General features: G+C 42.8%; 1 protein-coding gene across 4 annotated transcripts in view; it reads left to right on the forward strand.

Annotated features, from left to right (window-relative positions):
• Positions 1-12,015: 12,015 nt before the first annotated feature.
• Positions 12,016-12,384, forward strand: part of LOC115010538 (neural cell adhesion molecule L1.1-like) — a 41,530-nt gene continuing 41,161 nt past the window's right edge. For 2 of the 4 annotated variants that reach the window (XM_029435152.1, XM_029435155.1), the window contains exon 1: positions 12,016-12,212. The gene's annotated coding sequence lies outside the window, so the exon portion shown is untranslated. The remainder of the gene's footprint in view (positions 12,213-12,384) is intronic. The other 2 variants (XM_029435154.1, XM_029435156.1) reach the window with 1 other exon arrangement.

The following is a 12,384-nucleotide window of genomic DNA, read 5'->3' on the forward strand; positions in this document are numbered from 1 at the left end:
AGACAGAGCATTAGTACAATAATATATAGTACGTATATCAATTACTCAATTCGTGTTACCTTTAACTTTGTTTTTGTCACATGGTGAACGGAGAATCTGAAAACAGAGAGAAGTCTTGATGAATTGAAGTAAATGGAGGCTGCGCTTAACAACAGCAAAACTGTATCAAACATCTGTTTACAAACTCTCACATAACTCGTGCAGTATAATCAAGTAGTGATGAGTAGTATAGTTTGTAAACTGATGTTTTGATATTTTTGCTGTTCCAGTGTTCCAGCACCAGTTATATGAGTCATGTGGACGAGCAGACTGCTGTCACGCAGCTCAGTTGCTCTGAGGGATCACATTTGACTTTCAAATTATTTTGTGTTTGTATGAAGTTAGAAAGACCAAACCAGCTATGGAAGTATTCAAATCCTCTTCAGTAAAATGAGCTGATCTAGTACAATACATCTCTTGTCTTCGTATGAGATACCACGCTGTAAACATACTCCATTACAAGTAAAAGTCCTGCGTGTATGTAGAGTTTAGCTTAAGAACATTATAAGGAGCTGCTCAGCATGTTCCTGGGTAACGCTCACAGCCCTCTCATCTCGCTCAGCGTGCCTCTGAGCAAGGCACCACACAACCGCGCCTACATCCTAAAGACACATAAAGAATGAAAAACAAAGCCTAAAGGATTTCAAATCAACATCTATGTGATGACTTTTCTCAGAGTACGATCGAGCCATTCAGAACTACACCCGGTTTGACGACTGGTACCTGTGGATCCAGATGCACAAAGGAACCGTCTCCATGCCAGTTTTCCAGTCTCTGGAGGCCTTCTGGCCCGGCCTGCAGGTACAAACAGTACACTGAACTTAAGCTTCTGATAAATGCATAATACTGGTAAATGTTCATTTCCTTTGTGTTTCAGTCTCTCCTGGGGAACATGGACAGCGCAGTGAGAACCTTCCAGAACTATTACTCTGTGTGGAGACAGTTTGGAGGTCTGCCGGAGTTTTACAGCATCCCTCAGGGTTACACTGTGGAGAGAGAGGGATACCCACTGAGGCCAGGTCAGTCCACCTACCTGTTACCCAGCAATGACGTGGAGAAGGAGGGAAACATATCAGCACACAGACACAGAAAGTCCCTTTAAATAAAGACGCTCTAGAGTCCTTGGAGGACAGAAATATCAAAGAACTTCCATAAAACTCTAAATTAATATTATTTTCTTACTTTAAAACCAACATCAGTCCTGATAATAAATACTAAATATTCATTTAAAAGTGTTAACCCTTTAAATGTGAGTTTGTTAACATAATACCTGCATAACATTCTTTATATTTTCTATCTACTAAATACAAGGGAAACATTTCTTTAACAGTCTGGGATATTTCAATGATGAGCAACAACATTGATTTTGATCCATTGCATCAAACACATAATACAGCAGCAGTGCCCCTCGTGGAAACCATGGGAACAGCACGTGTTTGCTCCGAAGGGCAAACATCAGAAATTTGGTGGAATTGGTCCTTCCTTCCCTACTCCTCCAAAGCTCCTTTCTTCTCAAAGCAGTGTACATTAAACCACACGCCAACAGCTGTGTGGAGTCATCGACAGAAGAATGAATGAATGAGTGAAGAATGGCTCCCAGCTGATGACCCTGCAGCTGGTCCAATGGCAATGGGGGAGGAGCAACAGGCAGCAATGCTAGCAGGTAGTGAATACCTTTGCTCCCATATGTTTACTTATTGTTTGCTTCTGAATCGTTTGTAAAGGACTTTGAATTGAACTAACCTGTATGAACTGATTGACTGATACTATACACGGTTTCTCCTACCACAGCTACGCAGATGACACTCAACTGATTCGGTCTTTTCCCAGATCTGAAACCCAGGTGGAGGCACGGATCTCGGCTTGTCTGGCTGATATCTCTCGGTGGATGGCCGCACATCACTTGAAACTCAACCTTGACAAGACCGAGATCCTTTTCCTTCCAGGTAAGGGCTGTCTCATCCAAGACCTTACCATCAACATAGGCACCTCTGTTGTTTCCCCGACTCTGACTGCAAGGAATCTTGGTGTGACACTGGACAACCAACTGTCCTTCGGTCCCAACATCGCTGCAACAACCCACTGCTGCAGATACACTCTGTACAACATCAGGAGGATACGTCCCCTACTGACTCAGAAGGCGACGCAGGTTCTTGTTCAGGCTCTTGTCATCTCACGCCTTGACTACTGCAACTCTCTCCTCGCTGGACTGCCTGCATGCGCCATTCAACCTCTACAGCTGATCCAGAATACAGCAGCCCGACTGGTCTTCAATCTACCCAAGTTCTCCCACACTACGCCGCTTCTCCGCTCCCTTCACTCGTTACCAGTGGCGGCCCGAATCTGTTTCAAGACTCTGGTGCTGGCCTACCATGCTGTGAATGGATCAGCCCCTTCCTACATCCAGGCCATAGTTGAACCATACACCCCAGCGCGTTCACTTCGCTCTGCGTCGACCAATCGGCTCGCCACTCCTTCACTACGAGTGGGACCCAGATTCCCCACAAACAAAACTATCTATGTTTCTATGTTTGCTATCCTGGCTCCAAAATGGTGGAACGACCTCCCCATTGATGTCAGGACAGCAGAGAGTCTTCACACCTTCTGCAGAATGAAAACTCACCTGTGTCAACTGCACCTCGGCGAATGAAGAAAACAAAATAATTGTACTTTGTATGTTGCACTTATATTGGTTTGGCTTATTTATAGCTAATAGTTGAATTTGTTTCTATTGTTTCTGTATGTTGCACTTCAAACTGGCTTATTTGAAGACAGTGTTCTCTTATACGATACGATGTGACCAAACAGGTCATCACCGCAGAAACTGCCCAACAAACCCATCGACAGGCTCAGCAGCAAATAGGAAGAAATAGGAAGGCCCAGAGGAGCCTGAGTGGGAATTGATGACACCAGTCCTCTCATCACAACCACAGGACGAGCCCACCATAAAAGTGACCATACATGAAAAAGAATAGCCTTTCATGGTTGACACAGAAGCCACTAATTCATGCATTCAAGAACTGGCTCTAAGCTTCCCCTCTCCAGTTCATCAGTCAAAACTGTGGGCTTCTCTGTGAAAATTCAGATAATACCTTTGACACAACCTTTCCCAATGTTAATTGCAGGAAAAACTATAGTAGCCCCTCTACTATCACGGGTCAGACAGCACACCAATCAACTTATTAGGAAGAGACATCCTATGTCCCCTAAAAGCTAACATTATGTGCACACAAGATGGACTCTATGTACATATCCCAGAAGAATCATCAACAAGAATGATGTCAGTACAAGCTTCAGGAGAAAACAACATTCAGATACAACCTCTGGTCTACTGGCTCCAACTAATGCCAAGATCAAGACTATTGCAGGAGTGGAACACCTGGAAACCCTCGGTTGAAGCTCAAATTGGACATGCTACAGAACCACAGCTGCCACTCCATTGTACACTTATGTATGACGAACAACAAGAACACAAAGATTATGAGGAGTGTTGGGAGGAGCTAATCAACAGAATACCATACTACATGGTTAGCCAAAATATATACATTGTACCACAAGGAGCTGCCACAGCCGTAGCACTCCCTATTGAGTTACGAGATTGGTTCCAGGTCACAGACTCCACTCCACATGTCACACTGATGATGGCACAAGGACACAAATCCCACAAACTAGGTACCATGGTTAAAACGGCCTTACAAACACTGGTATGGAAACCCACCAAAAATAAAGATATCCACACCTCTTCAGATGGCCAATACATCAAAATATCACTACACACATGTGACAAAGGAAAAACAAAGAAAGTCCTAGTAAATGAAAGGACGCCTGGACAATTGCCTCTAACAAAAGACACTGAAGGCCTACTGAGGTCATTACCACCAGAACTCTGGTCAAAACACGAAACAGACGTAGGACAAGTTACATCAGCAGAACCAGTGCGTATAAAACTCAAAGCAGGTGTCAGATTACCATACAAAAAACAATATCCACTCACACAACATGCCATTGAAGGGATCAGACCCACAATTGATGGCCTGTTAAAAACAGGTGTGTTAGTAAAAAACTAAAAGTCCATGTAACACAAAACAAAAAACTCATTCTGAGGACTATCGATTAGCACATGATTTAAGAGCCATCAATGCCATTGTTGACGCTGAAACTCCAACCGTCCCAGACCCCCACACACTGCTCTCCAATATTCCACCTGATGCATGCTGGTATACTGTAATTGATCTGTGTTCAGCGTGCCACTGCATCCAGACTCTGAACATCTATTTGCTTTTACATATGAGGGACAGCAGTACACCTACACACGAGCAGCTCAGGGATATGTTGAGAGCCCATCTATATTTAACCGAGTGCTGGCTCAAGATTCACAACATCTAGATTCACAACATCTAGACATCCCAAACTGTTTATTTACAGTATGTGGACGATTTACTAATTTGTAAACGAGTGACCTCAAAAACCATCCGGATGCAGCTGAGCTTCCTGCTGAGCACGCACAGAAGATTTATGGTTTATGTTGCTTTCCTGATGTTCACATATGAATACTACAGTAGAGGCTGAAACATTATAGTAATTGTTATTATATGTGCGTGCACAACAGTTAATAAATTGACTCTTTAGGGCTTTTATTGCTCTGTATGTTGTGTATTTATCAGTCCACAAGTTATAAACTTGACTGTGTTTTCTTCTTCCAGATTCTATTCTATTTACCTTCTTTGAGAAGTTATGACTTTCTTATTCGCAACATAACCACAAATGTGCTGTACTGACATCAGGTGAGAGCTACTTCTACTCCAGATTAAGTTTATCTCAAATTATTTTTGGTTTAATGTTATTTATCAGAGCCGGTCCTGACCCAAAATGATTTAAAGAGCAGAAATATTAAAGATTATTCCCTAATGTCAGTGAATTTCATTTAACCTTTTAAGATAAATAAATATTTGTATAATATATATTATATAATAAGCAGAATAAGCAGAACTTTACAGAACAGAATGAGGTTTAAACTATTCAATAAATAGAAGATTTTCTATTGAATCGTAAGTGAATATTTACAATACCATAAATAACTAAATGTAGAAAATGATCAAATATAACACTGAGCTTTGGTTATGGCTTTAGCTGCAGCTTTATGTCTGCAATTTTAAAATACAGTCAGGTCCCTTTAGCTGTGATATAATCACAAATACTGTTAATCATCTCGCTCTTCATCTCTGTTTTCATGTGTTGTGATCTGAAGTGGTAACAACAGCTGAACAAAACACAACACAAAACACACAAACACATATTAATAATGAGTAATTCCTTGACTGCAATGCTGCTGAACTGCTGTTCATACATGTTGTTAAAAAACAAATAAAAACACAAAAGGAAAATCTAATTTAAGGATTTTGAGTCTCCTGTTCGGTCTTCCTTTAACTTTCTTTCCTCACTTACAACTCTTTCTTTACGTTCTATTTCTACATTAACAAAATGATGTTTGTGTAGAAGCTGAATGCTTTCACACAACATTACTGTCTTTGTGTTCCTTGTAGAAGATGAGCAGCCAGGTCATTTGAAGTACGTTAATGTTACCAGCAGGTGGCGATGTGCACTGTGTCATGAACCTGAAGGTACCGAAGCCTCAACGGTTCAGAAGGCTGCATCAGTAAACACCAGTTTCTTACACAGGATGCTGAGGGTTAAATATGTCGGCTTGACTTTGTTTTTGTTGAGGACATTAAGCTTTAATCTGATGATTCTTCTCACTTCTTTATTGTAATTATTTTACACCCTCATGTTTAGCATTGTATCTGAATATAAACTGGACCAAGTCATCCATATGATGTCACAATGAGACTGCAGGTAGTTTGCAATGTGTCTCCAATATTCCAACAGTGATGCTGGTCTCTTGTGTCGAACATAATAAAGTATGAAATGACAACGAGAAACGAGGAAGAGGTCGCTCGTAGTGATGAAGCTCCAGAGGATTATCAGCAGAATCTGCAGCTCCTGAGCTGTTACTGAGCTTTAAAGTGAGTCTCAGATCATTGTTTATCCGCCTGGACCGCAACTTTAGGTGTCGTTTACAGAGGAAAAGCTGTAAAAAGTTACTTTACACAATTAGCAGCAAACAGGCACAGTTAGGGTACAAGCGGTCAAAATGGGTTTTCTCAGACGGGTGGCTGGCGTCTCCCTTAGAGAGCCGCTGCTCCTTTGCGTTGAAAGGAGCCAGTTGAGGTGGTTCATCTAGTGAGGAGCCACCTGGGCGCCTCCCTAGGGAGATGTTCCAGGCACGTCCAGCTGGGAGGAGACCCCGGGGAAGACCCAGGACTCGGTGGAGAGATTATATCTCCTCACTGGCCTGGGAACGCCTCAGGATCCCTCAGTCAGAGCTGGAGGATGTGGCCCGGAGAAGGGAAGTTTGGGGTTCCTTACTGGAGCTGCTGCCCCCGCGACCCGACCCCGGATAAGAGGTAAGCGATGGGTGGATGGATGAAGGCACAGTTAGAGACTAGCTGGTGAACATGGAGGATAAATGTAGTGAAGTAAAATGTACAATATTTCCCTCTAAGGTGTGGTGGAGTAGAAGTATAGAATAGCATAATATGGAAGCATTTGTAAATGTACTTAGTTACTTTCCATGCCATTGTTTTTCTTTGGTGCTTAGTAGTGTGTAGCAGGCACATACTGTACGTCCATTCAAAAAAAAAAACATACATACATTCAGATTTCATGCTTCGTTAGTTACACTGTCTGCAGGATCAGGGAGGTGATGCAGACATGAACACACAGAGGCACTGAGGACAAATGGTGTGTGCCCCAAATCCAAAAACCTGTAAATCCCACGCAGTGAGGGAGCAGAACAACTGAAGACTTTGTGATTTTCATAAACAGCAGAGACTAAGCAGCATTATGCAGATGATCTTTCTATCATCGTGCACAAACCCTGAAGTTGTTGCATTTGGGGTTTTTGTGTGAACTACCTCAGAAGAGGGAGGAATATTTAATCTTGTATTCAGATTCCAACTGGATTGAATAATAAACGAGCGACAAGGCAACAACTGAAAACCACCTTCATGTAACCAGACTGGCTGGACGACATCTTCACCGTATTCATAGTTAAACTGTTGCTTTATGCGACACGAGGGGTTTGATTTAGGATGAGCGTTAAAGTTTAACATTTTTGGAAATCTGCATTTTTTCACCTTTATGCTAAACTGAACTAGCCGGCAGTATCTTCATAGTTCTCGTACAGACATGAAAGTGGCATCAAACTCAACTAACTCTCGGAAAGAAAGCGAACAAGATTATTTACCAAAATGACGAACTATACCTTTAAGATTGAGGCAGATGTTTTAAAGCTGGAGTTGAGAGTTGTAGAGTGATTATAAATTGGAATAGTGGTTCCAGTTCTTTATATTAGATCAGGGTTAACCTTTAGAGATTACACTTTACTAATACTTTGTTATTAGAAATGTAAGTTAGGTGCTGTCAGTCGGAGTTCAGGTTGGGGTTGAGCATTAGGAAATGAATAAAAGTAAAGCGATGTGTGTGCAAGGAGAAGAGAGGCAGCAGCGGGCGCAGTATTCATAAACCTAATGGGTCTAATTGCCTTACAGGATTTATAGATGTGTGATTAAATAAAACTGTTAACCTCTTATACATCTACTCATTTCATCCTCAGATCTCTTTCTCCATCAGAGCTCCTCTCTCTTCCACTTCTCTTTTGAACTCTTCATCCTCCACCCTCGTCCTCCCTCTCGCTCCACCCTCACACTAAAGATGACGGAGATGACAGGTCGTCTTTAATCTGTATAAGTTCTGTGTGTGCGTGTGTGTGTGTGTGTGTGTGTGTGTGTGTGTGTGTGTGCTGCACTTTCTTGGTGTTCTGTATTCCAGTCATAGAGGCTGAGTCACACTTACGGTAAGCTGTATCCATATAGAAGGAGGGTGCTTGCTGTGTGTGCGTGAGCGTGTGTGGATGTGCGTGTGTGTGTGTGTGTGTGTGTGAGTGTGTGCGTGTGTGTTTGTGTGTGTGTGTGTGTGTGTGTGTGTGTGTGTGTGTGGGTGTGTGTGTGTGTGTGTGTATGCGCTTGATGACATGTCCCAGACAATGCCAGACTTGAGACAAGGACATGCGAGAGGAGAGAGAAAGATCCTCATCTGCCGTATTGATCACTTGCATCTTAACCCTCGGTCCTCGCTCGTACACGCATACAGGTTAAGTGAATTAAGGCTTAAGTGAGGGAAGACATGGAGATGGAGGAAAGGGTGGAGGCGGAGGGAGGAGGAGAGTGAGGGACAAACACAACCTGCAGGAGGTGGAGGAGATAATGGAAATGCTTGAGAGGAAACTCAATTTGCTGAGCAGAAGCAGATCAGAGGAGGGAAATGAAAGCGAGGGTGATTCAGGCAGACATGGAAATAACCTGTTTTTGTCTAAAGGTCACTGCTTGGCATTTTCCCCGAAGCTTTTTCACTTTTTATTTGAGTTTGGCTAGTTGTAAGGATCTGTGGATGGCAGTGTGTCAGTTGGTCGGTCCAGACTGTTGGAGGGATTGTCGGGAGACTTGTGACTGAAATGTCGATGAATCGGATGAATTGTTGTGAAATTTCCTTCAGACTTTCATGTCCGTGTTCCCCTCAGGCTGAACTGTAATAACCACCATCAGGTCAACATGTTAATGTGTCCAATACTTTGCTTTATGACCAAATACCTGCAAAGCTAATGACATTACCTTTTATTACTTTGTGTTTACTGCTAATTAGCAAATATTAGCATGCTGACACGCTAAACTGCCACTGTAAACAGTACACCTGCTTAGCATCAGCATGTTAGCATGTGTGTTGTATCGTTAGTGCAGGAGGAGACATTTAAAATTATTTTCATAAATTCAACATTGGAGCATTTGAACTAATTGTTTAGGGAATGAGTTAGACCTCTACACTGCACGGTTACTATTGTGTAACTGCTGGTTTGTGTTACTTTAATAAAGGAGGAGGGACAGCTGTAGAAAATAATAATACGGTATAACAATAATCACACTCAGACACACACACACACACACACACACACACACACACACACACACACACACACACTGGTCACTGTAACAGTCTTCCAACTGTATGTACCTTCCTGCCAAAGAGAAACCCTTAAACACAGACACCCTGCCTGTCCATCTGCCCATCTTTTTCTTTCTTTTTGTATTTCTCTCACACTCTCACACACACACACACACACACTCACACACACACACACACTCACACACACACACTCACACACACACACACACACTCACACACACACACACACACTCACACACTCACACACACACACACACACTCACACACACACACTCACTCAAACACACACTCACACACACACAGAGACGAGGAGTGGGGGTGTGTTGGCTTCCTGCTCTGTTTGGCAGATAACAAAATGCCACCTAGGTGTCACTGGCCTTTATAGTCTGGTTAAGAAAGAACTGAATTTCCATTTCAGTGACAGAGAGGAAGAGGAGGAAGAGGGAGGAAGGGGGAGGAGGAGCCAAGCGGGAAAAGTATCTTGAGAAACAGGGGGGGGGGGTTGCTGCTGTCTGAGTGCAGGGACTGAAACTGATCTGAGTGCAGTTCATCCTTTTTATCGTGATTTAGTTCATGTGTTTTCAGTCAGTAGATTCTGAAACAAAAATGTTTTCAGGAAAATTAACCATAAAAGTTGTTTGATTTTTTTTTTTTATGTAACCTGAATAAAATGAGCGTGTGTGTGATATGATATGCGCTGCTCATTGTGACAAACTCACACAGAATGATCATTTTAACTCTCACAGCTCTCATGTTTACAGCAGCAGCAGATTGCATCACACACACAAACACTGAGAGAACTAGAGTCGCTGGAGAAGAAAGGTTCAACATTTAGAAGCCTTTACACAACTGTTGGTCCAGACTGTCCTAACTAAAATGACAGGTGTTAAACCTCCCCAGAACACGGTCTGAGTGGGAAGAAATCTCACTTTTGGACCAATCACAGGAAGTTCTGACAGCCAATCTTTAGAAATGCAAAAAGGAAAAACAACTGCTGTGGCACATGAGAGGAGACAAAATGTTTAACTGACATTTGGTCAAAAGACTTTATCAAGAATGAGAAACTCTAATAACACTTTTCAATTCTTTTCCGACGAGATGACGAGAGAGAGAAGATAGAGAGGACGGGAGAGCGTCAGTGTGCAACCCAATCAAAGTCAAGTACAGGGAGATGACAGGACGTAGGGATGTCATGTATACTTCTTCAGTGCGCTGAAGGTTTGGACCTTCAGGTGTACAAAGGCTCTAAAACAACCAGATATGTTCTGAGTTGGTGGAGATCCCAACAGAGCTGAAAGGAGAGTGAATGTTCATCAAAGAGTCTTCTTCACACGGTGTTAAAGAAATGTTGAATGCAGCTTTAATTTAGTTCTTGTTCTCGTGTTTTTGTTTTGCATCACTTCCCAACTGTTCTTCTGTTGACAAAACATTAGTGTTATGGTGATAACAAGCAAGAGTTCACCAGGAACCAAACTGTCTTTTAATGCATCACTGCCCGAGCAACAACAGCTGTTCATCTCTTCTTCGCTTGTATTTACGCTGCGGTGTGCGTCCTTGTCAAGTCATTGAAAAAATTGAGAGGATTTGGCCCATGTGTGTCAGAGCATCCTGCACGTAGGACGCAACAGGAGACGCCACACGTAGCCACAGGAAGGTGGGTGCTGAAGGTGGCTGTGGTGTGTTTGCATTTCTTTTATGCCCCACCCCTCCCGCTCCGTGTCACCTTCAATGTCTTTTATTTGAATCACAGTGAGCAGTGTGAGCTTCTCCAGATGGTTTCCTGTAATATTTAGTGTCCTCGGGTCGTCTGTCAGCACTGAGCCGTTGTAGCAGGTTTGACAGCAGACCGCCTCTCCAGCATGAACTTAATAAAGTTCAAATGTACTTTTCAAACTTCAGCGGTGCTTAAAAAACCTTCTTAACATTTCATGCTGTCATATTGTTTCACTGACCGATCGTCGTGTGATGCTGACATGATGTGATGTGCAGAGTTGAAAGGGCAGAAGACTGACATGTAACGAAGTGTAACGCTGCTCATAAAATGTAAATAAACGAATTCATCAATTCATCCCTTCATGCCATCCAACAGTACAGCTGAAACTAAATGGAAACAATATTTCCATAACACCATCCTATTATTACCTCCGTCCAAAGAGGTTCTGTTTGTGGTTTGGTTTGTTGATTTGTTTGTTGGCAGGATTACAGAAGAACAACCCGCTCGATGTTCCTGAAACTTGGTGTCAGGGTGAAGCAAGAGCCGAGGAAGAATGCACAACATTTATAGATATACAAATTATTATTGTAATTGTTGTCTGGAACCTTCAGCCTGCTGGTTCTCATTTTAAAAATCAGTGCTGTTACATGAATTGACTTTAGTCCTTGAATTGAATGTTTAAGAAGGTGTGGGAATCCTGGTACCACATGTGTCATAGTATAGATGAGGGAACATGTATTGCAAACAATCTAAAATATGAATATTGTTTTTATTATGTATTTTGAGGCTATCTCGTACTATTCAAAACGGTAAACACAAGTCCTACATTTGTGTTTTTGTTACTTACTCTAAGTGACCTGTGTCCTTTTTACAAGACGGTTAAATATGTCTTTTATTCTCTGACGTTATTACAGACCAGCCACCAGTGAGCATAGAAAACCAGAACAGAGAGGAGACGAGCGGGATGGAGATGGAGAGGTAAAAATAGAGTAGGAGGGGGGTAGCATGGAGGTAAAGAAGGGAGGGGCAGGAAGTCCCAGTGGAGAGAGAGAGAGAGAGAGAGAGAGAGAGAGAGAGAGAGAGAGAGAGAGAGAGAGAGAGAGAGAGAGAGAGAGAGGCTGACGTCATCTCTGTGAAGCAGCCAATCAGAGAGCAGCAGGGAGGGAAGGAAAGGAGGGAGGAGAGGCAGAGCTCAGAAGGGTGTGTTTTATGTACCACTGCAGCATCAGTGCAAAAAAGACACGAGAAAAAGGCACGACTCAGTGGACAGGAAAGAGAAAATAAAGACAAGACAGAAGAAGAGAGCGTGACAAAGAGGAAACGAGAGGAAAGGGGATAAAAGAGACGCGGAGACGGAGGGAGAGACGCCACACCTGCAGAGGTGAGATGAAAACAAAAGCCTCCCACCATGCTGCTCGTGTCCATGCATGAAGGTGTGTGTGTGTGTGTGTGTGTGTGTGTCAGCGTAAAGTAGATGTGGGCCGGAGGGTGCGATGATGTCTTACATAATACGATGGCAGGTATGAACAACTGTGCTGGGTGTGTGTGTGTGT

Source organism: Cottoperca gobio, chromosome 7, assembly GCF_900634415.1.
Source record: "Cottoperca gobio chromosome 7, fCotGob3.1, whole genome shotgun sequence".
Classification (NCBI taxonomy): domain Eukaryota; kingdom Metazoa; phylum Chordata; class Actinopteri; order Perciformes; family Bovichtidae; genus Cottoperca; species Cottoperca gobio.